Source organism: Lepisosteus platostomus, chromosome 5, assembly GCF_059453375.1.
Source record: "Lepisosteus platostomus isolate fLepPlt1 chromosome 5, fLepPlt1.hap1, whole genome shotgun sequence".
NCBI lineage: Eukaryota > Metazoa > Chordata > Actinopteri > Semionotiformes > Lepisosteidae > Lepisosteus > Lepisosteus platostomus.
The window spans coordinates 10,399,601-10,427,483 of NC_142615.1; the positions used below are offsets into that span (position 1 = coordinate 10,399,601).

The 27,883-nt window shown below is 40.7% G+C and overlaps 4 non-coding genes across 4 annotated transcripts; all 4 read left to right on the top strand.

Moving 5' to 3' along the window:
- Nucleotides 1-3,573: 3,573 nt before the first annotated feature.
- On the top strand, nt 3,574-3,656 carry trnal-uaa (transfer RNA leucine (anticodon UAA)). Its single transcript has one exon. It is a non-coding gene; the product is annotated as a tRNA-Leu (tRNA).
- A 2,508-nt stretch (nt 3,657-6,164) lies between these two features.
- trnaw-cca (transfer RNA tryptophan (anticodon CCA)) lies at nt 6,165-6,236 on the top strand. Its single transcript has one exon. It is a non-coding gene; the product is annotated as a tRNA-Trp (tRNA).
- Nucleotides 6,237-7,835: 1,599 nt separating this feature from the next.
- trnan-guu (transfer RNA asparagine (anticodon GUU)) lies at nt 7,836-7,909 on the top strand. Its single transcript has one exon. It is a non-coding gene; the product is annotated as a tRNA-Asn (tRNA).
- A 1,441-nt stretch (nt 7,910-9,350) lies between these two features.
- trnaw-cca (transfer RNA tryptophan (anticodon CCA)) lies at nt 9,351-9,422 on the top strand. Its single transcript has one exon. It is a non-coding gene; the product is annotated as a tRNA-Trp (tRNA).
- Nucleotides 9,423-27,883: the final 18,461 nt, after the last annotated feature.

Sequence of the window (27,883 nt, forward strand, 5' to 3'; positions counted from 1 at the left end):
CCTGCCTGTTTACTCCGACTACGCCTGCGTCTCGCGCCAACCCTACCAAGGGCACCGCATTGGATCCCTATCCTCAGCAGTCAGCCCCTGCGTGACAGGTTCTGAGTGTCTTGGTTACATCCGTTTGTGTGTATAGATGAAAAAGCTATTGAAGAGCACCCCGACACCCCCCACCCATCTCGGTGGAAGTTGCCATGTTCAAAAAATCCTAAAAAGATAATTAAAGTTTCACACAACAAAGCATGACTGTGAAAGGTCAGGAGGCCTGCCTAATGGTGGTGCTGGCCCCACTAGCACCTCTTCCAGCAGCAACCTTAGTTTTTCCCAGGAGGTCTCCCATCCAGGTACTGACCAGGCTCACACCTGCTTCAGTACTGAAGGCTGCTGATTATGGCCAGCAGCCATATCAACCTGCAACTCACAACTGGCAACCCACTGAAGCTAAGCAGGTGTGAGCCTGGTCAGTACCTGGATGGTAGACCTCCTGGGAAAAACTAAGGTTCCTGCTGGAAGAGGTGCTCACCCTGCGGTCCATGTGGGTCCTAATGCCCCAGTATAGTGACGGGGACACTATACTGTAAACAGGCGCCTTCCTTCGAATGAGATGTAAAACTGAGGTCCTGACTCTCTGTGGTCATTACAAATCCCATGGCGTTTCTTGAAAAGAGTAGGGGTGTAACCCCGGCGTCCTGGCCAAATTTCCCCATTGGCCCTTACCAATCATGGCCTCCTAATAATCCCCCTCTTTGAATTGGCTACATTTCTCTTCTCTCCTCCTCACTGATAGTGGTGAGTGTTCTGGTGCACTATGGCTGCCGTCGCATCATCCAGGTGGATGCTGCACATTGGTGGTGGTGGAGGGGAGTCCCCATTACCTGTAAAGCGCTTTGAGTGGAGTGTCCAGAAAAGCACTATATAAGTGTAAGCAATTATTATTATTATTATTAATGAGCGCAACACTTGATTACAGTAAAAAAATCATTAAAAAATAAAGAAATGTTCCACAACTCAAAGCGAGGTTGTATAAGGTTAGGTGAAATGTCTGATGTAAAACACCTGGTTGCTGCACTGTGGTTGTTGTGCTTGAAGAGCTATTGACTCGTGAATAGCACCCTCCTATCACCATGTACCGCCTGTCTAATGGTGCCATATTGAAAACATCATAAAAAAATAAAGAAAAGGGACACAGCCACAGCAAGATTGTATAAGGTTAGGGGGCCTGTCTGGTGTGTAAAACACCTGGTTGCAGCACTGTGGCTGTTGTGCTTGAAGAGCTATTGACTCGTGAATACCACCCCCCTATCCCCAAGTACCGGCTGTCTAATGGTGCCATATTGAAAAAATCATTACAAAATAAATAAAGGGGCCACAGCCACAGCAAGGTTGTATGAGGTTAGGGGGCCTGTCTGGTGTGTAAAACATATGGTTTAAGCAGTGTGGCTGTTGTATTTGAATTGCTAAAACTCTCAACCAATCAGCACACATCTGGGTCTTGGTCAAAAAGGGAGCGCAAGCTCAGATCGGGGCTCTCCTTGGCCATTTTCGTGCATCCTCAGAGACAATCACGTGACAACTGCTGTTGTCTGCAAAAGGACTTGGACTTTGTTCTAAGCGCAAGGCCGAGGATCCCGTACGTACTCAGAATTCTACCAACGTGAATGCTCCGCTTGATCAACGGCAGCCTACAGTTGGACCCTCGTCGACAACCTGAATAGCTTATTCAGAAGCAGCGCTGGACCGGGAACGAACCAGCTTCTTCCCAGGCAAAAGAGTGACTTGTGAGGACTCGCGGTCACACTCTGTGCATAGAGACTTTCTACTAGCCAGCCGGACTGCTGGTAGATCCCCTCGGAGCAACGACTGCCCTGCGCGCCGCAGTCAGATTTCTCCGCCCGTCCTACTCCGAGCTGCACCTTGACTGGTTGGCCGGTAGCCAGAGAATGCTGACACAACGCCCATTGGACAACCGCTGGAACAGAGGCTGCAACAGAGCCTGTCAGCTGGTTTGGTGTTCGTGCCGGGAGATTCCAAATCCATACACAGTGGATAAGTAAACCCCATGTTCTACATTGCGTCTCGAGAATTCAATTGTACCTCAACACAAGTTGTTATCAATTTAATTCATGAGTAATGTATTTACTTCCGAGTTTAGAGTAACAGTGGGAAATAACACTGATTAGCGATTTGGTAACCGAACGATATATATTGAAATATATTCTCTGTTGTGTATCTCTTTGTGTTTGCATCTCTTCGAGATTAAATACCTTGTATATTGATAACCCTCACAGTAAGGTCTGCCGCTCGTATCCAGGCAGACTAGTATATCTTTGGTGCACAATTTATATTAATACATGTATCTCGTGTATTGAACCCGTGTGTGTGCGTTGTTAGTTGTTCTGACGATTGATTTTCTAAAAGCTACAACGAATTAATAATTGTCTCAGTAAACCCATTAAGCCACTACACTATTGAGCCATGAAGAAGACCCACCTGTCCCAGTGTATTACCTGTAGTGTTACTTTCAAAAAATCATAAAAAAATAAAGAAAGAGGCCACAGCCACAGCAAGGTTGTATGAGGTTAGGGGCCCTGTCTGGTGTGTAAAACATATGGTTTCAGCAGTGTGGCTGTTGTATTTGAATTACTATTGAGCCATGAAAAAGACCCACCTATCCCAGTGTATACCTGTAGTGTTATCTTCAGAAAATCATAAAAAATAAAGGTTCCACAACCCAAAACAAAGCTGGGAAAAGTCAGAAGACCTGCTTAGTGTACAAAACACTTACTTGCAGCATTGTGGGTGCTGTGATTTAAATGCTATTGGTTTGTGAACAGAACACCCCTATCCCAGTGCATTGTGCCATATTAAATAAAAGCATGAGAAAAAGAGATTCAGAACGCAAAGCTGTGTCAGTGTTCTGTGTAAAAAATTGGTTTGAACATCATGGGAGCTGTTTTTAATGAGCTGCTGAGTAAAGAATATTTTAATCTTCCTGCTGTCAGTAGTATTGTCAATATAGTTGACCCTTACCTGAATGAAAACAGGGCGTAAAGGAAGGGTTTCAGAAATCAAACAAAGCTTTATTCCTGTGCTTACAGTCTGGGTAATTGGAGACTGCGCTGTTCTGCTTCCTATGGTCATATACAGGTTATTCGCACAAAGCTGTATTGAACAGTATTTCTCACGTTGTGAACGTCTGTACACAGCGGTCCTCCGGGTTCCAGTAAGTGTGTAATTACACATCGATGAAAAACCGGAGGTTTAAAAAAAGATAATTAGCCCACTGATAGTTTGATGTAGAGGCTGTGGAAATATCCACAAGTCTTGGTCTTTAAAATGCATTTGGTTTGACGGCGTTCTGTGCTTCCATTGTGAAGATATGGACAAAAGAATATTCGTGCTCGGTCAAAAAAATGTCATAAAAACGAAAAAGTAAAGGCTGAGAAAGCATTCACAATGTATTTTATACACAAAGGAAGTATTCTCGCAACTCTAAGAGGTTTCGTGGTTTAATTTTTTTTAATTGTTGAATCATATTTAAATGTTAAACAACTGAATAGCATATTGCTGTAGACCAGGATGGCCGAGTGGTTAAGGCGTTGGACTTAAGATCCAATGGACAAATGTCCACGTGGGTTCAATCCCCACTCCTGGTAGTGTTGTAATAAGTTTTAAGTGACAGAACACTTTGATGATTTACACTCTATTTAAATATGAATTTACTAAATTTCAGTTCAGTTCTCTTCACTCCCACTCCCTGGCATAACTGAGCTCTCACTATCGCATACTGAAGGCTTTACATGCATTAGCTGTGATATAGCTCCCAATAAAGACGGAATCAAACAGTTTGTTCTGTCTCTCATGGTGATCCTCTTCTCGATCCAAATGAAATGTTTAATATGATGCCTCGAGAAAAAAAAAGGAGTGAATTTCCGCCTGTAATGATTGATGCCCCATCAAACATTTTGTAACATCCCCGGAAGATTATACAGTAGAATCCTGGTTTGTGGCTTAAATTCAAGGTAAACAAGACTAAGGAAACGAGTTGGAAACTTGATGTTGAACTGGAATTTAAGTACCCGGAATATTTCACTATATTGGGCAATATGTGCCAGAGAGGAGCACTTCAAATCCCTTCGATAGTTCAGTTGGTAGCGCGGCTGACTGTATTAGAAACAGTTAGGAATCCTTAAGTCGCTGTTTCGACTACAGCTCGAAGAAAGGTGCTTTTGTGAACTTTAATTAAATAGTTAAAATAGCGAATCTTTTTCACTCAGACGTTGATCAAAAGCTCAATAAACGATGAAGCAGAGGCTCTTGTTCCGAATTCAGCTAACATCTGGTTGTCTTGTTTTGGCAAATATCTTATCTTTGAATTAAGGGACTACGCTGTCTGATTTGTAATTCAAAAGTAGATACAAATGTCACTGTTTTCAAAGGATAGGTACTTAATTGGCTTTATGATTTGGTATTGATTTTGTATCATTATATTATTACGTTTGTGCTTTCTGTGTTTTTTATCGTATTGTGAACTTATTTTTAAAACAAATGCTTACAAAGGCAAACACAGCACACATCTGTTTATACCAGCGGTGAATTGTACATTTTTATTAAGTACAATCTACTGTATTTTTAGAAATAAATGGCATACTGTGCACGATATGTTGCAGAAACACAACCTGATATTTTCATAATTATTATTTTAATCATTTGACAAGTATGAGGTCCCGGATCCAAATCTTCAGTTCTGATTTTTTTTAAAGTGATATCTTCTCTTCCTCTCGTGGAAATCACAAGATGTGAGCAAATGTTTTTTGTTCTTTTTTCTCACGTTGCGATCCAAAGAGCCTCAGACGCACAGTCTGATAGTAACCAAACCAGAATGGATTCTGCTGGGAGCCGGACTGAGCTCATTCTCACTCCCTGTGCTGAAAACAGAATTATCTCTTCCCCGAACATCGTCTACAGCTGCTAGATATTGCTGCTCCAGCAATTCCTTTGACCAAAGACAGATCACTTGTGTGCTTTTAAACTTCTTGCTACTACAAGCTCTTTGATGGCTCATGCTGATCGTCCTATGGATCCAAAAGAAAATATTAAAGCTGATACTGATATTTTCGATTGTAATTTGCATCTAGCTACAACGTCCCTGGAAAAGATCATTTATTAGTTGCGTGCAATCGGAATCTTTTACTTTATGTATGGTAGTGGAAATAGTTTTAAAAATGTTTTAAAAATGTTTTCTAAAGAAGATTGTATTGCCAGGACCTGCCTTTAGCGCTCAGTAGCGATGATGCTGTTGATATAGATGGAGATATAGATATAGATATAGATATAGATAGATATAGATATAGATATAGATGGAGATATAGATGGAGAAGAAATGTAAGATGAATTGATGATCTAAGCTAAAATAGCCCTAACACGCCTGCTGTAACAGTGTTTGTATTCATAGCAAGTAATATTCTTTTTCAAACCCGAACGTTGCTTTTGCATTAAGTGTTATGTAACCATTAGCGGTTTCGGTAGCTTCTGAAGACCGCACTTTTCCAAACTGAAGCCTATAAGAACATTATTCAAGACACACCATGGCCCAGAATCGTGCATCGGGACAAAGATTAACATCCATTGAAAGTACTCCCAAATAAAAGATTTGACCGAAAAATAAAAAGAGTAGGCAAGTATTAAAACAAAACCATAACTTCTTGACTTCCAACCTCTTTCCTGGTTCAGGCCATGTAAAATGACATATTCAGTGGAGTCATGCCGAGGTTGTGAGTTTAAGCCTCACCTGGAGCAGCCTGGTTTTCTGACTTGACAGGTAAACAGTGTTTTGTGTTATTTGCTAAATGGAGAGAGGATTCTGTGTTAATTGTGCTCCTCCTGGGAGAGGTCAAGATGAGAAGTTCACCGGGCTGGTGGTAAATATCCTGTCCAGGAATATCAGAGCTGTAGGGGGTCAGATCTATAGATGTAGTAAACTCATTAGTGGAGACGGTGTGTCTGCTCTCCGTGAGAGAGCCGGGCGGGAAGAATAATCTGTGGTCTGGGAAGAAGAGACCCTCGTTGGAAGAGCGGCGCTCCTCACAGGAGAGAATGAAAACAATCTTTTTCAGGGACGCTGATTTTTCTCTTTGGGTGAATTAAAAGCACTTGTTGCAAGTGACCTCGTGGCGCAACGGTAGCGCGTCTGACTCCAGATCAGAAGGTTGCGTGTTCAAATCACGTCGAGGTCAGCTGATGTGTTTGCAGGTGCTGCTGGTGCCGAACCCGGAATTTACACCATGCAGTCGGGTTTTAGCTGTACACCACCTAGGTAATCCGAACGAAATAACAGAACACCCAGTTAGGAGCTTATGCAGCATTTCATCTTGAACACGACAAGAGAAAAGGCACACTGCACATCCGCGAAACATCACGTCTGACTTTAGAGACAGTGACATCAGAGAATGGAAGTTTCAAACCGCTTTTCTGTTACAGGTTCAAGCAAACCTGAAAGTAAGGGAGTGTTTGGTCACTTTTGTATGAAAAAGTGTCTGAAGCCTGTAATTATAATTTGCCCTTCTTTTAATTGTGGTTGAAATCCACTCCCATGTACCAAGACCTTACAGTATATTCATGTTTACTTAAATGACTAACTATTGGACTATTGGACATTAGTTGGTGTTTTTTTTTTTGTAACGATTTGCTATTTCATGCAGGAAAGAAAGGAACCCAGACCCAACGTTTGCTTTCAGGTGGGGTTCATTTACATAACAGACATCTATTTCTGAGGAGCCTGATTTGAATCACACAACCCCGGTAGAAGTCGAATCGACAATCTTATAAACCGAAATCAGACGCGTTATCCATTAAACCACTAGCCCGTCACGTAAATTAATTGCACCATGGTGAGTTCAGTGCCGCTACTAGTAATACCCCACCCCCATCTTAAATTTCTAAGTGAGAAACGTGTTTTCTACATTTTTTTTAGTTTTAAAAAATCATCACTTTTAAGCAGACAAAGCCTTTATGTGTCGCTCTGAATTTCTAATTGATTTAGAATTCCAAGACAAAAGCGTTTCGTTCCACAAAGGCGTGAAATGATCACGTCTTTCACTCTACTTCTCTCTAGTAGTAAAGCAGATCTTGCTTGGTGAGCATTTGCTCCGGTAAATTAGGTCACTTTTCATGTTAACTCACTTCTTCTAAACACAACATTTCCCGGTGCATGTTTTCTCCATGAAAAAAGACATTTCCCCTTACATGATTTCTCGTTTTGTTTCATCAAAGTGTACAGAAAGAAGAAAGAAAGGAAAAGTGTCGTTAATGAACTCTGTCCCCCTTGGGAGATGTCAAGCGCATTGGACATGAAAAGTGCCCAATAAAAGCCATTTCTCTTCATTTCTCTTACGGTCAGGGCTCCTGTTCCGTGTAAAGGAGGCAGCTTGCTCAGCCGGCAGACTCAGGGCTTCGTGAACACAGATGGCTCAGAGCGGTGTGTCCAAGCGGCTATAAAAGAGGAGAATTCTGCCGGCACCGTAGCTGAGTCGGTTTAAGTACCTGTCTCGTTAACTGGAGATCCGGGCTCCACATCCCAGCTGTGCCTTTCTTCCTGTCTTTTTGTGCAGAAACTACCATCTTGGACAACCGCATAGGGCTTGATTTAGTTTAAAGCATGAATGCATTTCCTTTCTGCAACAACTTTTTTTTCAAGAAATTCATACAGCTTGTGAAAAATGAAATGTAATTCTTGGCTATCAGAGCAGTAGGATTATTGCCGACTGGCAAGAAAATGCAAGCAATGTTTATTTTTTGACCGGAAAGGTGCGAATGGAGAAAAGCCTCTCTCGTCAGTCTCTGTGGCGCAATCGGCGAGCGCGTTCGGCTGTTAACTGAAAGGTTGGTGGTTCAAACCCACCCAGGGACGATCTTCTTATTATTGTCAATGTAAACACTGTCTCCGCTAAAGCCGAAACCTTAACCCTCTTTATATTTGCAGAAAATGCGAGTCTTTTGCCCGTGTCCAACAACAACACTTGAGACCGGGGAAGTCCAATAGTGATCAACACCGCAACTCCCCAGAAATCCATATTCACCCTTGGAAAAGTATCTTTGAATGGCTGGCGGGAGATATCATTTATACTCCTGTTGCGTCTTCTGCTAAAAGAGTTTAGAAATACAACGCAGATTTGTTTGAGAATTTGACAAGCACTGTTACAGTATGTTAGCACTGTGAAGTTGGATGTTGATATTTTGATATATTTACCTTAATTTTAACATAAATGTAAACATACATGCTGTACAATCTATGCTGTACAATCAAACACAGGTATATTTTGAGTCTCATGCTGATCGTCCTGTGGATCCAAAAGAAAATTTTAAAGCTGATACATTTTCGATTGGAATTTGCATCTAGCTACAACGTCCCTGGATAAGAGATTTTATTAGTTGCGTGCAATCGGTATCTTTTACTTTATGTATGGTAGTGGAAATAGTTTTAAAAATGTTTTCTAAAGAAGATTGTATTGCCAGGACCTGCCTTTGGCGCTCAGTAGCGATGACGCTGTTGATATAGGTGGAGAAGAAATGTAAGATGAATTGATGATCTAAGCTAAAATAGCCCTAACACGCCTCCTGTAACAGTGTTTGTATTCATAGCAAGTAATATTTTTTTTTCAAACCCGAACGTTGCTTTTGCATTAAGTGTTATGTAACCATTAGCGGTTTCGGTAGCTTCTGAAGACCGCACTTTTCCAAACTGAAGCCTATAAGAACATTATTCAAGACACACCATGGCCCAGAATCGTGCATCGGGACAAAGATTAACATCCATTGAAAGTACTCCCAAATAAAAGATTTGACCGAAAAATAAAATGAGTAGGCAAGTATTAAAACAAAACCATAACTTCTTGACTTCCAACCTCTTTCCTGGTTCAGGCCATGTAAAATGACATATTCAGTGGACTCATGCCGAGGTTGTGAGTTTAAGCCTCACCTGGAGCAGCCTGGTTTTCTGACTTGACAGGTAAACAGTGTTTTGTGTTATTTGCTAAATGGAGAGAGGATTCTGTGTTAATTGTGCTCCTCCTGGGAGAGGTCAAGATGAGAAGTTCACCGGGCTGGTGGTAAACATCCTGTCCAGGAATATCAGAGCTGTAGGGGGTCAGATCTATAGATGTAGTAAACTCATTAGTGGAGACGGTGTGTCTGCTCTCCTTGAGAGAGCCGGGCGGGAAGAATAATCTGTGGTCTGGGAAGAAGAGACCCTCGTTGGAAGAGCGGCGCTCCTCACAGGAGAGAATGAAAACAATCTTTTTCAGGGACGCTGATTTTTCTCTTTGGGTGAATTAAAAGCACTTGTTGCAAGTGACCTCGTGGCGCAACGGTAGCGCGTCTGACTCCAGATCAGAAGGTTGCGTGTTCAAATCACGTCGAGGTCAGCTGATGTGTTTGCAGGTGCTGCTGGTGCCGAACCCGGAATTTACACCATGCAGTTGGGTTTTAGCTGTACACCACCTAGGTAATCCGAACGAAATAACAGAACAGTTCAGAACACCCAGTCAGGAGCTTATGAAGCATTTCATCTTGAACACGACAAGAGAAAAGGCACACTGCACATCCGCGAAACATCACGTCCGACTTTAGAGACAGTGACATCAGAGAATGGAAGTTTCAAACCGCTTTTCTGTTACAGGTTCAAGCAAACCTGAAAGTAAGGGAGTGTTTGGTCACTTTTGTATGAAAAAGTGTCTGAAGCCTGTAATTATAATTTGCCCTTCTTTTAATTGTGGTTGAAATCCACTCCCATGTACCAAGACCTTACAGTATATTCATGTTTACTTAAATGACTATTGGACTATTGGACATTAGTTGGTGTTTTTTTTTTTGTAACGATTTGCTATTTCATGCAGGAAAGAAAGGAACCCAGACCCAACGTTTGCTTTCAGGTGGGGTTCATTTACATAACAGACATCTATTTCTGAGGAGCCTGATTTGAATCACACAACCCCGGTAGAAGTCGAATCGACAATCTTATAAACCGAAATCAGACGCGTTATCCATTAAACCATTAGCCCGTCACGTAAATTAATTGCACCATGGTGAGTTCAGTGCCGCTACTAGTAATACCCCACCCCCATCTTAAATTTCTAAGTGAGAAACGTATTTTCTACATTTTTGTCAGTTTTAAAACTAGGAGTATACGGCACTCTGCACAGTGTACGAAGTAAATTACTTTCGCAGTAATTAATTTATTTATTATATTTATTAATAAAATAATAAAATAAATTTACTTCGTACACTATGCAGAGTGCCGTATACTCCTAGTTGCGGCACACACGATATATACAGTAAAAAGTTTTTAGATGTGTTTTAGACGTTATATATGCGTTTATTAATGTCGTCGATTTTACGGTTGCAATTCGACATTGATTATACGTCGCGGCGACGTATTTATACGTATAGCCGTATTTTCGCCGCGAATATACGTATATTCGACAAATCACTGCCCACTGGGAATAGGTTTATTCCATGCTGAAAAGAGAAGAGAGAAAACAACGTTTCAGCTGTGAAACCTTCTTCAGGTTTGTTTTCTCTCTTCTCTTTTCAGCATGCAACAAACCTACAGTATTACTTGTTCCTTTGCAGATACGAATGCTGACGTAGCTACATACCTGAATATATTAAACGTTTCATCTATATGATCAACATAATGTTCTCCTGAATAACTACTCGAAAGAAGCCGCAGCTCAGGTGTTCGAGAGATTTGAAATCGGATCGGTGGATTTAGAGTCCAGACTGCGAACCGACAGCTGACACATGTCTTTTACAGAACCGTTTTGATTTTCTCTACTTTGTCCCCGTAATGTCATTGTCCTGCTCGCAGCCGAGCTCGACACACGGTACCGTCTGGTTTCTGTCGCTGGGCGGGTCTGTGTGGGTTCTAATGCCCCAGTATTATGACGGGGACACTGGACTGTAAACAGGTGCCGTCCTTTGGCTGAGGCGTAAAACCGAGGTCCTGACTCTGTAGTCATTAAAAATCCCAGGCCGTCTCTCGAAAGAGTAGGGGTGTAACCCCGGCATCCTGGCCAAATTTCCCATCGACCCTTACCAGTCATGGCCTCCTAATAATCCCCATCTCTGAACTGGCTTCATCCCTCTGCTCTCCTCCCCACTGAGAGCTGATGTGTGGTGAGCGTTCTGGCGCACTATGGCTGCCGTTGCATCATCCAGGTGGGGCTGCACATTTGTGGAGAGGAGTCCCCATTACCTGTAAAGCGCTTTGAGCGGAGTGTCCAGAAAAGCGCTATATATGTTTAATATTATTATTATTATGTAAAATGCAATAAAAATATAATGTTTGATAAATGTAAAAACTGATAAAGCTAATGCTTTTTTCAGGGCTATATCTACTTTAAAAAAAAAGAGAAGTCTGTCGCGATTGTGAAATTTGGAGAACATGCACCAGTGGGTGCCTTCACATCTCCAGCTTCAGTCTCGCCTGTAGCTGCAAGAAGGTTAAAAGCGCACAAGTGATCTGTCTTTGGTCAAAGGAATTGCTGGAGCAGTAGGACGCAGAGCAATATCTAGCAGCTGTAGACGATGTTCGGGGAAGAGATAATTCTGTTTTCAGCACAGGGAGTGAGAATGAGCTCAGTCCGGCTCCCAGCAGAATCCATCCTGGTTTGGTTACTGTTGACTGTGCGTCTGAGGCTCTTTGGATCGCAACGTGAAAAAAAAAACAAACAATTGTTCACATCGTGTGACTTCCACGAGAGGAAGGGAAGATATCATTTTTAAAAATATCAGGACTAAAGATTTGGATCTGGGGCCTCATACTTATCAAATTATTAAAATAATAGTTATTAAAATATCAGATTGTGTTTCTACAACATTTTGTGCACAGTACGCCATCTTTATCTAAAAATAAAACAGTCACAACGAGGCCTTTACACGCAGTCTGGGGTATTTTTCCCTTTTATATTTTTGCCACTTTATATCGAACCTGTTATACTCCCAAAAGTGCACAGTAGATTGTACTTAATAAAAATGTACAATTCACCACTGGTATAAACAGATGTGTGCCGTGTCTGCCTTTGTAAGCATTTGTTTAAAAAATAAGTTCACAATACGATAAAAACACAGAAAGCACAAACTTAATAATACAACGATACAAAATCAATACCAAATCATAAAGCCAATTAAGTAGCTATCCTTTGAAAACAGAGAAAACCTTAAAATCTACAAAAAACTTGACATTTGTATGTATTTTTGAATTACAAAGCAGACAGAGTAGTCCCTTAATTCAAAGATCAGATCTTGGCCAAAACAAGACAATCAGACGTGAGCTGACTTCAGAACAGGAGCCTTTGCTTCGTCATTTATTGAGCTTTTGATCAACGTCTGAATGAAACAGATTCGCTATTTTAGCTATTTGATTCAAGTACCTTCCTTCGAGCCGGAGTCAAACCAGAAATCTAAGGATTCCCAGCTGTTTCCACTACAGTCCTCCACTCTACCAGCTGAGCTTTCGAAGGAATGTCAGGTGCTGCTCTCTGTCACATACTGCCCAATGTTGTGCAATGTTCCGGATGATTTAAATCACAGATCGACATAGTTTCCAACTTGTTTCCTTAGTCTTTTTTACCTTGAATTTAACCCACGAACCAGGATTCTACTGTATAAACTTCCAGGGATATTACAAAATGTTTGATGAGGCATCAATCATTCCAGGCGGAAATGGACTCATTTTTTTTCTCGGGGGATCATATTAAACATTTCATTTGGATCGAGTAGAGGATCACCATGAGGAACAAAACTAAGTTTCATTATGTGTTTATTAGAAGCTTTATCACAGCTAATGCATGTAAAGCCTTTAGTATGCGACAGTGAGAGTTCAGTTATGCCTGGGAGTGAAGAGAACTGAAATTTAGTAAATTCATATTTAAATAGATTGCAAATCTACCAGAGTCTACCAGCTGCCAGACGTGCTTGTTTTGGGACTATTTCCAATAAGTATCACATTAGTAGTTGTGTGTCCTTACTGGTATCTTTTAAACTGTGAGGGACATTCGGTTATATACAAACGAGACAGAGACACAGTAATAATCCTATTTTACAGTGTCCTGCATTTTAATTTACTGATCAGATAAATTGAAATGTTCTGATTCAGAACCCCTGCAGTTCATACTAATTAGAACTCAACAACGCTCCTGAGTCCTGAGCACTACACTGAGCACACGTTCAGCTGGGCTCTGACTTTGTTCAGCATGACTTGTTGTTGCATTTGAGCTCAGAGCTGGAGATGATCTCCATATTCTACCGCACTAACTAGTCCGAAACATAGTACACAGTACACACTTTTTAAGTGAAGTCAGGTTGTTAAAAAATTAAACCAACGCCCTGTCACAGAATCATACCCCGGTCTCCCGCGCAACAAGCGGGGGTACTCAGCACTGTACTAACGAGGAGCGCTTGTCCGCAGCTCAGCGTGAGCTCTGTTTACTGTCAGCAGACATTTCCTCATTTCAAAAGACGTTTTCACCTGCTCTCAGCTTTTTATAGACGGTCATAAACGCTCAAGAAGTAATTCATTTCAGTTTGAAGTCTGTTTCTGTTGTCTCCGCTCTTGATGAAGAAAAGCCGTGCGTGTGAGACTCCCTCTCTGAAGACGTTTGCCGTCACCCTGCAAGAGAGAAGATCCATCAATCACCGAGGCAACCACTGAGACAATTAACATTAAACACGTGAAATGAGAGATGTTTTCTACCTAGGGATTTTATCGTTTCTACTCTAACTTCTTTGTCAGAAGTGGAATTTGAACAAACACCTCAAGGAGAAACTGCAACCTGAATGCAACGCCTTAGACTACCAACCATCCTGCCTGGGGCTTTTATATGGAATTATGTTTTATTTCTTTCTACTTGTTGAAAAGAAAAAAGTGAAATCATGTAATTAGGGAAATGTCTTTTGTTCATAGGGAAAACTAGTACGAGCAAATGTAAAGTTTAGAGCAGCGCTCAATAAAAACGATCAGAAACCGAAAGCGCTTCTTATGCGGATCAATATATTCCGATACCGCTGGTTCTGCAGAAGAAATAAGAATAGCCGAACTCCAAGCACTGTGTTGCCATTACGGCTACTCTGGCTGCAGCTGCTGTAAGACCTAGTCAGCCGGCACAGAAAGTTGTAGGAGGTCAGACTGGTTGGCACTGTCTAAATAACAGTGTGCGAATTTAAGCTTATGTATTACTATATACAATGTAATACATGCTCTAAAAGCGTTAATCCTGCACTGGCTGCTATTTGAAACGCCTTCATCAAAGACGCGAATTAGAGATTTATGCAGCTGGCTTTTATGCTTCACAATACATTGCAATCAGGAAAATAAACCAATTAGAATAATGCAAAACAATGTCTGTTCTTAAAAATGATAGCTGTTTTACACTGACGTTGCTCTTTATGAGATAATCCAGATTGTGAAGACAACTGCACGCTAGCAGATCAAAATATTACACAAAGGCTGTAAAGCACACTCTGAATCGATCCGAAAATTTGATTTCCGCGAACCGTTTAGGCTCCAACAGGGAACTTGGCGCTTCTCCTGCAAAGCATTTACTTTACTGGTGCTTTTAACAGACCGTTTTATTTAGCTCGTCAGGATGGCTGAGTGGTCTAAGGTGCCAAATTTAAGAACTTTTGTCTTTCCTTGCTTGGGTGTCCCGGTCCTCTGAATAGACGGGTGGGTTCATATCCCACTCCTTACAGCTACTATCTTGCATGTTTTCCGACTGTTGTGCTCGCTAACACGGAAAAAATGGAGAAACCAGTTTGCGGGCACATGATAGGCAGGGAAATGCTTCGTGAACTCTTCAACGTGATCAGCAGAAAGTCAAATAGGCTTCGAATTCTGCCTTAAGAACTGTTTGGGCTGCCTGTAATCTGGAAAGATTTACTGCAAGGTATGCATTCAAATGTGAGAGACCATAATAAAAAAAAAACAGAAGAAGATTTATTAAAACATTGTTTTCCTTGCAGTTTCTCCTGTATTTCACTAAATGTGGCATTGTGAAATCAACCTGTAGCCCTACGGAATGCAGTCACTCTCCCAGTGACAGCGGCAAGAGCCGAGATGATAACAGTATATCAGAGCTCGAACAGAGTAGAACATTTATATTAAACTTTCCTATGTGCCTGGCCTTACTGAAGTATTTGTAGCTGTATTTCAGCTTCTGTCTATTTCTATATTTTACAGTAGATAGTGTTTAGCCAGAGAAGAGAGATACAAGCGCTATACCCCCACAGTAACCCTCGATTCCAATAACCTTAACTAAAGCAGGAAGATCAGTTTCTGCTCGACACAGCTGTTTTCTGAACTGCAAATCTCCAACACTGACTGGAGGGGCTGTGTGTCCAGGCTGAGCGGTTATACAGTGCCTTGCGAAAGTATTCGACCCCCTTGAACTTTTCAACCTTTTGCCACATTTCAGGCTTCAAACATAAAGATATACATTTTTTATTTTATGTGAAGAATCACCAACAAGTGGGACACAATTGTGAAGTGGAACGAAATCTATTGGATTTTTGAAACTTTTTTAACTAATAAAAAAATGAAAAGTGGGGCGTGCAAAATTATTCGGCCCCCTTGCGTTAATACTTTGTAGAGCCACCTTTTGCTGCGATTACAGCTGCAAGTCGCTTGGGGTATGTCTCTATCAGTTTTGCACATCGAGAGACTGAAATTCTTGCCCATTCTTCCTTGCAAAACAGCTCGAGCTCAGTGAGGTTGGATGGAGAGCGTTTGTGAACAGCAGTTTTCAGCTCTTTCCACAGATTCTCGATTGGATTCAGGTCTGGACTTTGACTTGGCCATTCAAACACCTGGATACGTTTATTTGTGAACCATTCCTTTGTAGATTTTGCTGTATGTTTGGGATCATTGTCTTGTTGGAAGATAAATCTCCGTCCCAGTTTCAGGTCTTTTGCAGACTCCAACAGGTTTTCATCCAGAATGGTCCTGTATTTGGCTGCATCCATCTTCCCCTCAATTTTAACCATCTTCCCTGTCCCTGCTGAAGAAAAGCAGGCCCAAACCATGATGCTGCCACCACCATGTTTGACAGTGGGGATGGTGTGTTGAGGGTGATGAGCTGTGTTGCTTTTACGCCAAACATATCGTTTTGCATTGTGGCCAAAAAGTTCGATTTTGGTTTCATCTGACCAGAGCACCTTCTTCCACATGTTTGGGGTGTCTCCCAGGTGGCTTGTGGCAAACTTTAGACGAGACTTTTTATGGATATCTTTGAGAAATGGCTTTCTTCTTGCCACTCTTCCATAAAGGCCAGATTTGTGCAGTGTAAGACTGATTGTTGTCCTATGGACAGACTCTCCCACCTCAGCTGTAGTTCTCTGCAGTTCATCCAGAGTGATCATGGGCCTCTTGGCTGCATCTCTGATCAGTCTTCTCCTTGTCTGAGCTGAAAGTTTAGAGGGACGGCCAGGTCTTGGTAGATTTGCAGTGGTCTGATACTCCTTCCATTTCAAGATGATCGCTTGCACAGTGCTCCTTGGGATGTTTGAAGCTTGGGAAATCTTTTTGTATCCAAATCCGGCTTTAAACTTCTCCACAACAGTATTACGGACCTGCCTGGTGTGTTCCTTGGTCTTCATGATGCTCTCTGCGCTTTCAACAGAACCTTGAAACTATCACAGAGCAGGTGCATTTATACAGAGACTTGATTACACACAGGTGGATTCTATTTATCACCATCAGTCATTTAGGACAACATTGGATCATTCAGAGATCCTCGCTGAACTTCTGGAGTGAGTTTGCTGCACTGAAAGTAAAGGGGCCGAATAATTTTGCACGCCCCACTTTCAATTTTTTATTTGTTAAAAAAGTTTCAAAAATCCAATAGATTTCGTTCCACTTCACAATTGTGTCCCACTTGTTGGTGATTCTTCACATAAAATAAAAAAATATATCTTTATGTTTGAAGCCTGAAATGTGGCAAAAGGTTGAAAAGTTCAAGGGGGCCGAATACTTTCGCAAGGCACTGTATGAGAAAAGACTCAGCGAGCTGCAGGTGCGGCTCATTACTCTGTGCTCCCCATGCGGAATGGGCGCATCCTCCCTCCTTTATTACCTTCATACACTCCTCTCAAACCACAGCAAACTCGGTGAACATTTACTGGGTCTTTCTTTCCGAGATCACAGGCAGAAACAATAAACACGCAAAAAACAGGAAGGTATTCCTGATCGTAGGCGAAGATGCGCAAAAAAAAAATAGTTATGGCAATGTTGTTACAAAAAAGAGACAAATGAACTTTTTTATTTCATTCGAGCTGTAAATTTGAAAATGTTTTATTTTCAATTATCTAAATAATACAAAACACAATCACTCATCGTAAGCGTCTGACCATTGATATTCCGGAATTATAAGCCCGTACACAGGCATTGCGAAATCAAACGCTCACAAGCAATTCAACGAATATGATGCCTTTCAGGGGCCGAATATTAGATACGAGTCATCGTGCGGAGCTTTTTCCTCCTCTACCGCAGTCTTTGCTTCGGACCGCCCCTTTGCCGCATGTGCGCTTTATTTTCGATTTTCGAATATCTTGAAGAAGTCTGGCAAGCGAGGACTGCTGGATTATTGACGTGTAAACATTGGTTCAAAATCAACATCCTCTGCTATTGCCGTTGCTTCTTTGATAGTATCTTCAAATTCCTCATCTGACTTTCAATATCGAGGGATATTGTGCATAATACCATACTATCTGTAGCTTTCTTTTGATCACCTGTTTTATTAAAATGCCAGCCTCTTTTACAGTTATTTTAGATGTTTGGCAAGGTGTAATATCCTCCCTCGCATCCTCAGCTAAAATATTTTAAAAGTACAACAAAATTACATTATATTGAACAGCACTAGGTTAACATTTAGAATTCAAATTAAGGTAAATATACGAAAATATTAAAATATAACTCCGGCGATCTGTCGTTTTTGCTTGTCAAGTTCTCAGATAATTTTGCATTGTATTTTTAATTATTTTAGCTGAGGATGCAACAGGAGTATAAGTGAATTTTCCCGCCACACATTGGGACATAAATTTCCATGGGTAAATACTATCTGCTTGAAAGTTTCCCTTGTCGGTAATTATTGGAAATTCCCGGTAATGTTGACTCTACCGCAGTCTTTACCTCTGACCAACCCTCAATTGTTTACTACTGCAAATATCAAAATAGTTAAGGTTTTGCGGACAAATTAAATATCTGTGGTGATGATGTTCACTATGGGAGGAAGTGCGTCCCTGGGTGGGCTCAAAACACCCATCGTTGGGTAAGAGCCGAATACGCCAAACAAATGCTTACCTGCCGCTTTTTGCCATTAACATTCTTTAGGTGAACACAAAATTCGCTCACATTTCATCTTTCGTAAGATATAACATTTTAAAAAGTTCCACAAAGGAAATGAATACATGCATTAAACCAAATCAAGGCCTCTGTGAGTGTCCCAAATGATCTGTTCTGTAAAACAAGACAGGAAGAAAGGTTTCGCTAGAATTTGAACGCACGATATCCTCTTTATTAAACAGGTGCTTTTCCCAGCTAAACCACAGCTCCTGCAGAGCACTATTCTTACAGCCATGTGGACATACAGTATGAGGTCCTGGGTTCAGTCCCCGGCATCTCCACGTGCTTTATATTACTCTGCTCATATCACAATCTTCTGTTGAGTGAGAACTCTTTGCTCGTGTTCATGGAGAGCCAGGTTTACACAATCAATTAAATTAAGACACATTCGAAGTGCTACAGTGTTTCTCTGCTTTTTCAATTATACCTCCAAAACATTTAGTTCTGTTAAATACTAAATGATTTGAACTAATTTAACGTCATATTCGGGAAATCCAGAGAACGTCTTCACACTTGTCGTGGCTGCTGCAGAAAACACCTGTTGAATCTCACTCGGGATTTCTTGAGAGATCATTCAGCGAGCGAGTCGTAATTAGGAGATAATTTGGTAGAACTCAGGATTTTTTTCCTTGGTGGCAATGCGCTTCCGCAATAAATCATAGACTCTGCTTTCAACATAGCTGCACCAGGCACTCGGACACAGATAAACACAGGGATTTAAAATTCAGGAATATGAATGGTCAGCTGCTTCCATTTGGGGTTTTTACATTTCGTATTTAGTGATTTTTGTATCAATCTTTTAAAAATGCATTAAAATGCTAACAATATGTAAAATAAAAACAACAGCACCGACAAATGCTGGGGAGACGGGTAGTTTTTTTTGTAATCAGATTCCAATGTCGAATACTGTGTGTGAGAGCTTACTGAACGTAACTTTCCTTTTCTTATATTTTCTGACGACTATTCCAAAGGCACCCTGTCAACTCCTAATACTCCTACACTGACCAGACTAATTGAAATGGTCTGATTCAGAGCCTCTGCAGTTCGTGCTAATTAGTACAATGCCAGTACCGTACTGACTACTACGCACAAGTTCAGCTGTTCTCCATCTTTGTAACGCGCAGTATTTGCATTGCTATGGAGCTCAAAGCAGGAGGTGATCTCCAGACAGTAGTGTTAAATTGTCTGCAGCCTCATGCAAATTTCGACAATTTATCCAACGCGTTTTCTATAGCTTCAGGGGCAGTTCATTTATATAAAGGAAGATAAACCGTTATAACGCAATCTGAACCAGGCAGGAGTTGAACCTACAATCTCTTGGTGAAAAGGTTTTACATCACTGGCCCTGGTCTTATTACTCCATTGTGAGCTCAGCGACACTATTAGTAATACATTGCCCCCAGTCCAAAATTTCTAAGTAAAAAAAAATATGTTTTCTACACTTTTGTCTGTTTAAAAATATGAAGACAAAGGGTTTGTGTGTGGGGCTAAAATTCTGCTTCATTTTGAATGCAAATAAAAACAATTTTCTTCCAATAAATCATACATTTTGTTCCATCCTTCTTACTATACTTCTCTCTTGTAGTAGTAAAACATTTTGATTGAAACCGAACAATACATTAAAGTTTTCATCTATATACTTATGCTGCTACACGTCCGGACCCCCGCTGAACGATCACCAATCAATAACATTTGAACTCTGCGATATAGGCTCCTGCGCTCCGGATCATGTGTGAGAGAAGACACTGAAATAGTCGTGTTGAAGTGGATTTTGCACCTGCGCCAATGCTGTAGTGGTATCATACAGACGCCCATACAAATCCACCACATGTTGGAAGCTCTGGAAGGCAACGTAAAATATTACAAGTAATAGGTTTATTCCATGCTGAAAAAAAGAAGAAGAAAGAGAACACAACGTTTCGGCCGTGGAGCCTTCTTCAGGTGTGAGAGAGACAGGGCAGTAGGCAAAGAGAGAGACAGGGCAGTTTTGCCTACTGCCCTGTCTCTCTCACACCTGAAGAAGGCTCCACGGCCGAAACGTTGAGTTCTCTTTCTTCTTCTTTTTTTCAGCATGGAATAAACCTATTACTTGTTCCTTTGCAGCCTACGCATGCTGACGCAGCTACCCACCTGAACTACAACGTAAAATATTGTTCTGCCCGTTGGTTGATGAGGTATGCACGCTATATTTCAATTTAAATATACATTGAACCTATCAAAAAATCGATTTTGAGTCAATGTAAAAACTGATAAAGGTAATGCTTTTTTCAGGGCTATAGCTACTGTTTTTAAGAAGTCTATCGCGATTATGAAAATTAGATAAGGTGTACCAGAGGGTCTTCATATCGCCAGCTTCAGTCTTGCCTGTAGCTTGCCTGTAGCTGCGAGAAGGTTAGAAGCGCACGTGTGAGCTGTCTTTCGTCAAAATAATTGCTGGAGCAGCAGGACGTAGAGCACCATCCAGCAGCTGTAGACGGTGCTCGTGGAAGAGCTAATTCCGTTTTCAGCACAGGGAGTGAGAATGAGCTCAGTTCGGCTCCCAGCAGAATCCGTTCTGGTTTGGTCACTGTCAGACTGTTTGGATCGCAATGTGAAAAAACAATCGTTCTCATCGTGTGACTTCAACTAGAGGAAGGGAAGATCTCATGTTTAAAAAAAATCAGGACTGAAGATAACGGGAACTGAATCCGGGGCTTCACACTTATCAAATTATAAAATAATAATTATTAAAATATCAGGTTGTTTTATGCGGCATTTTGTGCAAAGTACGTCGTATTTATCTAACAAAAGAACAACAGCCTACCTCAAGGAGGGCTTTACACACAGTCTGGGGTATTTTCCCCTTTTACATTTTTGCGATTTTATATCGAACCTGTTATACTCCCAAAAGTGCACAGTAGCTTGTACTGTGTGTCCTGTTTGCCTTTGCAAGCATTTGTTTAAAAAATAAGTTCACAATACGATAAAAATAGAGAAAGCACAAACTTAATAATATAACGATTCAAAATCAAAACCAAATCATAAAGTCAATTAAGTACCTAACTTTTGAAAACACTTTTTATCTACAAAAAACTTGACATTTGCATCTATTTTTGAATTACAAAGCAGACAGAGCAGTCCCTGAATTCAAAGAACAGATTTGTTAAAATCCTTTGTACCACTTTAGATTGATCTCAGTCAGAACAAGACCATCAGACGTGAGGGGAATTCGGAACAGGAGCCTCTGCTTCGTCGTTTATTGAGCTTCTGATCAACGTCTGAGTGAACATTATTTATTGTCTTTGATTAAAGTACACAAAAGGCACCTTCCTACAAGCCGGAGTCAAACCAGCAACCTAAGGATTCAACACTGTTTCCACAACAGTTCTCCGCTCTATCAACTGAGCTATCGAAGGGATGACAGGAGTTGTTTCCTCACACATACTGCCCAATGTAGTGTTATGTTCCGGGTGATTTAAATCCCACTTTAACATCAAGTTTCCAACTTGTTTCCTTAGTCTTGTTTACCTTGAATTTAAGACACGAACCAGGATTCTACTGTATAAACGTCCAGGAATATTACACAATGTTTGATGGGGCATCAATCACTCCAGCCGGAAATTGACTTATTTTTTTCAAAAGGGATCATATTAAACCTTTCATTTGGATCGAGAAGAGGATCACCATGAGACACAAAACATACCTGTCTTTTTTCAAAATCGAAGAATTCTTGAATTTAAGACTACAACGAACTCAGCCCGCAGCTCCTTAATTAACCTGTTCTTAACTTCAAGGAACCCAATCCTGCGCCCTCTAGAGGTTACTGAAATAGAGGACTGACTGAAATGAAGAAATTCAGAAGCAAACTAAGCGGAACACTGGATCAAATTAGAATATTACCCTTTATAGTGGGAATAAAACTGTCATGACATAATTAATTTACGCATCAGTTGCTTGGAATATCATATTTAATATTGTAATATTTTCCTGTCACACCACTTTTATTAATTATGAAGTTTATCAATACACATTTATTTAAAACAATGTCATTTATTATTAATACAGTTTCATTCCGTCTTTATTAGAAGCTGTATCACAGATAATGTACGTAAAGCCTTCAGTATGCGATTGTGAGTTCAGTTATCCCAGGGAGTGAAGAGAACTGAAATTAAGTAAAATGACATTTAAATAGAGTGTAAATCTTCAAAGTTATCTCTCACTTCAAAATACTTACAAGACCCGATCAGGAGTGGGGCTTGAACCCACGTGAAGATTTGTCCATTGGATCTTGTCCAACGCCTTAACTACTCGGCCATCCTGGTCAGCACCTTTGTCTCCGTTGTTTAACATTTCAATATGATTCAACTATTCTAAAAAATAAACCAGGGCCCTGTAACAAAAACGTACCCCGTTCTGCCGCACAACAAACAGGGGTACTTAGCACTGTTCTAAAGAGGAGCTGTGTTTAATGTCAGCAGACATTTCCTCATTTCGAAATACATTTTCGCCTTCTCTCAGCATTTTAAAGATGCTCATAAATGATCAAGAAGTAATTAATTTCAGTTTGAAGTCTTTTTCTTTTGTCTCCGCTTTTGATGAAGAAAAGCTGTGCGTGGGAGACTCCCTCTCTGAAGAAGATTGCCTTGCTGGTCACATTCCTAGGCTCATGACAGCATTTACAAACACTCACCACTGTGTTGGCAGGGAAATGAACCCGGGTCAACTGCTTGGAAGGAAGCTATACTCACCACTATACCACCCACCGTCACCCTGCAAGAGAGAAGATCCATCATTCACCGAGGCAACCACTGAGGCAATTAACAGTAATTAACGTGAAATGCAAGATGCTTTCTACCTAGGGATTTTATCATTTCTACTTTGTCAGAAGTGGGATTTAAACAAAGGTCTCCAGGAAAAGCTGCAACCTAAACGCAACGCCTTAGACCACCAACCATCCATCCTGTGTTTCTTATATGGAATTATATTTTATTTCTTTCTACTTGTTGAAAAGAAAAAAAAGTGAAATCATGTAACGAGGGAAATGTCTTTTTTCATGGGAAAAACTAGTACGAGCAAATGTAAAGTTTAGAGCAGCGCTCAATAAAAACGATCAGAAACCGAAAGCGCTTCTTATGCGGATCAGTATATTCCGATACCAGTGGTTCTGCAGAAGAAATAAGAATAGCTGGACTTCAAGCACTGTGTTGCCATTACGGCTACTCTGGCTGCAGCTGTTTTAAGATTTACTCAGCGGGCACAGAAAGTTGTAGGGGGTCAGACTGGTTGCGCTCTCTGAATAACAGTATGCGAATTTAAGCTTATTTAAATAAGAGTATTAACAATATAGTACATGCTCCAAAACCGTTAATCCTACAACGGTGGAATTTGTCAGGATGGCCGAGTGGTCTAAGGCACCACATGCAAAGACTCATACTCCCTGTTGCTTGGGTGTTCTGGTCTCTGAATAGAGGTGTGTTTTCAAATCCCACTCCTGACAGCTAATAGCTTTTCTCTGTCTTTCATTTTCCCGTCTTGTTGTGCTCGCTGACAATGACAGGAGAGGAAAACGGATAAACCGGTTTGCTGGCACATGATGGGCAGGGAAATGCTTCGTGAACACTTCAATGTGATTAGCAGAAAGTCAAATAGGCTTTGATTCTGCCTTAAGTTTGGGTTGCCTGTAATCGAGGAAAGATTTACTGCAAAGTATGTATTCAAATGTGAAAGACCGAAATATAAAACCAGAAGAAGATTTATTAAAACATATCTGTTGTCCCTGCGGTTTCTCCTTTATTTAATTAAACGTGGCATTGTGAAATCAACCTGTAGCTCTACGGAATGCAGTCACTCTCCCAGTGACAGCGGCAGGAGCAGAGAGATTATATCAGAGCTCGAACAGAGAGTTCGGAAATCGAGGGAAATTGATTTACAGAACATTTTATAAACTTTCCCATCTGCTAGGCCTTCCTGAAGTATTTTAGCTTTTTTGTCTATTTCTATACTTTACAGTAGAAAACTTAAACTTCTCTGTTTAGCCAGAGAAGAGAGATATAAGCGCTAAACCCCACAGTAACCTTTGATTCCAATAACCTTAACTGAAGCAGGGAGATCAGTTTCTGCTCGAGACAGCCGTTTTCTGAACTGTTAATCTCCAGCAAAGGCTGGGGACGCTGTATGTCCGAGTTCAGCGGTTATACAATTCGCGTGTCCTCCCTCCTTTATTACCTTCATACACTCCTCTTAAACCACAGCAAACTCCAGGAATATTTCGGTGAACAGGTAGTGGGTCTTTCTTTCCGAGATCACAGGCAGAAAAAATAAACACGCTGAAATAAATTTCCTAAAATCCAAAGAAGTCAAGCCACATTCAGGTACGATTCTGATGTATCTCAATAGTTTTGGCACGGATTTGCAATGCTAATCTATTGGGCTCTGCACGCGTGTGTTCGAATCCCAATTCCGTCGGTTTGTGCCTTTGTGTTCTGTTTCTAAGTCGGGTTGGCGGTCTTTTGCTACTGTAGGAGAGCAGCAATATTTCTAGCGTTGGCTGAACATGGCTTAGTAGCTGACAGACAATAGTCTCTTAATATTTTGGCTAAATTTATGTTTTGTACTGCTTTCACCTGATATTAATAGTAGTCCTGATAAACGGTTTTGGGACATGGCGCATCTTGAAAACTGTTCTTGTGAATTTCAGTTTGAAAAAAATGCACTCACCAGAAACCGGAACTGGTCGTGTTTACATAACGCGCAATGCAATAGCAAAGTTTGGGTTTGAAAAAAAAATAATCTTGCTATGAGTCCTTAGCTGTTACAGGAGGCGCTTAAGGACTTTTAGCTCAAAAATTCATCTTACATTTCTACTCCATCAATATTAGTAATGTTATCTTTATCTAGCACTAAATGTAGCTCTAAATAAATGCAAATGTTAAAATACAATTAAAAATAAATGCTATTCCATATATTGTAACTTTGTGGTATTTAGAATTTTTATCTGAGGATGCAGGGGAAAATATTATACAACTGTGAAAGAGGCTCAAATTTTAATACAATTTCGATCAAAAGAAAACCAAAATCAGTAAGATTTTACCGTTAATATCCCTCGATATCGACGTTCAGTTGAAAGATTTGAAGAAACTCTCAAAGAAGCAACTGCAGTATCAGAGAGTCTTGATTTGAACCGATGTTTGCACCTCAATAAGCCATTAGTTCTCGAAAGAAGCAAAGACAGGTGATTTGAGTGTCACCATGATCCTCTTCTCAATACCGGGGTAAAGTTAGCTCGAAGTTCGAAAACGATTTTGGCACGCCTGTAGCGCTTTCACGAAACCTCTTAGAGTTACAAAAACACTTGCTTTGTGTATAAAATACATTGTGGATGATTTCTCAGCCTTTACTTTTTCGGTTTTATGACATTTTTTTGACCAAGCACGAATATTCTTTTGTCCATATCTTCGCAATGGAAGCACAGAACGCCGTCAAACCAAATGCATTTTAAAGACCACGACTTGTGGATATTTCCACACCCTTTTTCCACCTCCGGTTTTTCATCGATGCGTAATTACGCACGAACTGGAACCCGGGGGACCGCTGTGTGCACACGTTCACAACGCGAGAAATACTGTTCAATACGGCTTCATGCGAAAAACCCGTATATGACCATAGGAAGCAGAACAGCGCAGTCTCCCATTACCCAGACTGTAAGCACGGGAATAAAGCTTTGTTTGATTTCTGAAACCCTTCCTTTACATCCTGTTTTCATTCAGGTAAGGGTCAACTATATTCACAATACTACTGACAGCAGGAAGATTAAAATATTCTTTTCTCAGCAGCTTATTAAAAACAGCTCCCATGATGTTCAAACCGACGTTTTACACAGAACACTGACACAGCGAAGTCTGTCGCGATTGTGAAAGTTAGAGAATGTGTTCCAGCGGGTGCCTTCATCTCGTGAGCGTCAGTCTCGCCCGTAGCTGCGAGAAGGTTAAAAGCGCACAAGTGATCTGTCTTTCGTCAAAGTAATTGCCAGAGCAGTAAGACGCAGAGCACCATCCAGCAACTGTAGACGATGTTCGGGGAAGAGCTTATTCTGTTTTTAGCACAGGGAGTGAGAATGAGCTCAGTCCGGCTCCCAGCAGAATCCATCCTGGTTTGGTTACAGTGCGTCTGAGGCTCTTTGGATCGCAACGTAAAAAAAACAATTGCTCACATCGTGTGACTTCCACGACAGGAAGGAAAGATATCACTTAAAAAAATCAGAACTGAAGATTTGGATCCTGGGCCTCAATTTGATCAAATTATTAAAATAATAATTATCAAAATATCAGATTGTGTTTCTGCAACATTTCGTGCACAGTACACCATTTTAATCTAAAAAAGTCACAACGAGGGCTTTACACGCAGTCTGGGGTATTTTCCCCTTTTATATTTTTGCCACTTTATATCGAACCTGTTATACTCCCAGAAGTGCACAGTAGCTTGTACTTAATAAAAATGTACAATTCACCACTGGTATAAACAGATGTGTGCCGTGTTTGCCTTTGTAAGCATTTGTTTAAAAAATAAGTTCACAATACGATATAAACACAGAAAGCACAAACTTTATAATACAACGATACAAAATCAATACCAAATCATTATGCCAATTAAGAACCTATCCTTTGAAAACAGAGAACACCTTTAAATCTACAAAAAAAATTGACATTTGTACAGATGCAGCCATTCAAAATGGGTGAGGTATTTCACGGCATACCGCAACACGCCCACCGGGGTATCACGCGGTATCACGTGTGTCACGTGACTAGCTATCCAGCGTCGCCTTGTAAAACCGCCAGGGGGAGCTTAACCTCTCATGTACAGCATTCGAGCCTTTAATTTTGAACTGTGTATTACAGCATGTTAATCATCAGTCATTCAAATGTTGGTATATTTTATGAAAGCAAGATTGCTCAGTTGGACAAAAGTACACAACCTACCTTTATCAGAAATATTTATGCATCAAAGCCTTTACTGAAGATATTACTAATAGTATTAATAATGGATGACTTTGGACAAGCTGTATACTCAAAGTATAATTTCTTTAGCACATTTGTACAAGCACTTGGAATCTGTCCAAGCCATACTTTGTCAGGCATTTTGTTTTACTTCAACGGGCATAAAAACTTCCTTGCTTTTAACAGGGCGTTTCATAATTTCTAGCTACGAAAATGATTTAAAATGTGACACCTATCATTCAACTAGAGCTTAAAATATCACAAGGAAAAATACACACCGGTATTCCATTTCTCCCTAAACATTGTAAGCTTCGAAGTCTTTAACTAACGTGATACCGGAGTCAACAAGCATACTTTTAGAATTTGATTAAAAGGGAATATAATATGGAATCGCGTATCTAAAGAATTTAATAACGGTATGATTATATCAGTGTACTGCGGCAGAGCTATGTAGGGCTCTTTCGCCTGTCTGTTCATGCGAGCTGTTTTGTAGCCTACTGGTCAAGGTGCGTGA